Here is a 2629-nt window from a genome sequence, read left to right as displayed (position 1 = left end):
TACTTTGATAATTTTAGTTTCATAAATTTTATTTATGTTATTAAAGTTTATTTTATTTTATTTATTTTGTTTCTACTTATATATTTTATTAAAGTTTATATTATTTTGTTTCTAATTACTTATTTATATTATTTTATGATAATTCTTTTTGCTATTAAAGTTTGTAACAAAAAAGTTCTTTATGAAAATTCTGTGAACTCCTGACTTTTTATGTGTTCAAAATGCACCATTCAAAGCCACATCATCAATTTTCAACCCTTTCTGACTTCATTTGTTATTTTCCATGCATTTACTGATTATTTTGAGCTATAAAGCCCTGAAGTTGAAAAGCATTTCAAATGAAATCTGAAAAGGTTGAAAGTTGGCATGGTATCATCATTTCATCCACATAGCACGTGCAAGAAAGTTGAGAGGGTTACGGCAAAAACTGGATGCACTTTGTGTAGAAAACGGACAATCTCTTTCGAAGTATCAGGATTTCATACGGAAACTTGTCTGTTACAATAGGCATTTCAAATGAACTACGAAAAGGTTGAAAGTTGGCATGGTATCATCATAATAGTTGTGGAGAGAAAGTCTTCACTTTTTCTTCGCTTGTGTCATTTCCTTATTGCGCCGTAACCATGGATAATCTTCATCATTTATCAGGATGCTTGGGTCAGCCTTGACTTTGAAGGGAGGAATTTCATGAAACTTTTCATAATCTTTGGACATGTCTGTCTTGCCCTCCACTCCCACGATGTCCCTTTTTCCTGAAAGAACTATGTGGCGCTTTGGCTCATCGTATGATGTATTCGCTTCCTTATCTTTTCTTTTTCTCGTTTTGGTAGACATGTCCTTTCACATAGATAACCTGTGCCACATCATTAGCTAGGACGAACGGTTCGTCAGTGTACCCAAGATTATTTAGATCCACTGTTTTCATTCCGTACTTTGGGTCTACCTGTACCCCGCCTCCTGACAGATTGACCCATTTGCACTTAAACAAAGGGACCTTAAAATCATGTACGTAGTCAAGTTCCCATATGTCCACTATGTAACCATAATATGTGTCCTTTCCCCTCTCGGTTGCTGCATCAAAGCGGACACCGCTATTTTGGTCGGTGCTCTTTTGATCTTGGGCGATTATGTAAAATGTATTCCTATTTATCTCGTATCCTTTGTAAGTCAATACAGTCGAAGATGGTCCCCTAGACAACGAGTACAGCTCATCATAAACAGTGTTGTCACCTCTAAGACGTGTTTCCAACCAACTGCTGAAAGTCCTGATGTGTTCACATGTAATCCAGTCGTCGCACTGCTCCGGATGTTTGGAGCGTAGACTGTTCTTGTGTTCATTGACATACGGGGTCACCAAGGTAGAGTTCTGTAGAACTGTGTACTGTGCTTGAGACCAAGAATATCCGTCCCTGCATATTATTGAGTCCCCTCCAAGCGTGCCTTTTCTAGCCAGTCTCCCCTCATACCACGATTTAGGGAGACCTGTCTTCTTAAGGCCAGGAATGAACTCAACACAAAAGCCAATGACATCCTCTATTTGATGGCCCATGGAGATGCTTCCTTCTGGCCTAGCGCGGTTACGGACATATTTCTTTAGGACTCCCATGAACCTCTCAAAGGGGTACATATTGTGTAGAAATACGGGGCCCAGAATGACAATCTCGTCAACTAGATGAACTAGGACGTGCATCATGATATTGAAGAAGGATGGTGGGAACACCAGCTCGAAACTGACAAGACATTGCGCCACATCACTCCTTAGCCTTGGTATGATTTCTGGATCGATCACCTTCTGAGAGATTGCATTGAGGAATGCACATAGCTTCACAATGGCTAATCGGACGTTTTCCGGTAGAAGCTCCATCAATGCAACCGGAAGCAGTTGGGTCATAATCACGTGGCAGTCATGAGACTTTAGGTTCTGGAACTTTTTCTCTGAAATATTTATTATTCCCTTTATATTCGACGAGAAGCCAGTCGGGACCTTCATTCTAAGCAGGCATTCAAAGAAGATTTCCTTCTCTTCTTTGGTAAGAGCATAGCTGGCAGGACCTTCATACCGCTTTGGAGGCATGCCGTCTTTTTCGTGCAAACATTGCAGGCCCTCCCGTGCCTTAGCTGTATCTTTTGTCTTCCCATACACGCCCAAGAAGCCTAGCAGGTTCACGCAAACGTTCTTCATCACGTGCATCACGTCGATCAAAGAGCGGACCTCTAGGTCTTTCTAGTAGGGTAGGTCCCAAAATACAGATTTCTTCTTCCACATGGGTGTGCGCCCCTCGGCGTCATTCGGAACAGCTAGTCCGCCGGGACCCTTTCCAAAGATTGCGTGTAAATCATTGACCATAGAAAGTATGTGATCACCGGTACGCATGGCGGGCTTCTTCCGGTGATCTGCCTCGCCTTTGAAATGCTTGCCTTTCTTTTGACATTGATGGTTGGTCGGAAGAAATCGACGATGGCCTAGGTACACATTCTTCCTGCATTTGTCCAGGTATATACTTTCGGTGTCAGCTAAACAGTGCGTGCATGCGTGGTATCCCTTGTTCGTCTGTCCTGAAAGGTTACTGAGAGCGGGCCAATCGTTGATGGTTACAAACAGCAACGTGTGCAGGTTAAATTCCTGTTG

This window comes from Triticum dicoccoides, chromosome 5A (genome assembly GCF_002162155.2).
Source record: "Triticum dicoccoides isolate Atlit2015 ecotype Zavitan chromosome 5A, WEW_v2.0, whole genome shotgun sequence".
Taxonomy (NCBI): Eukaryota; Viridiplantae; Streptophyta; class Magnoliopsida; order Poales; family Poaceae; genus Triticum; species Triticum dicoccoides.
This window is presented reverse-complemented; position numbering follows the sequence as displayed.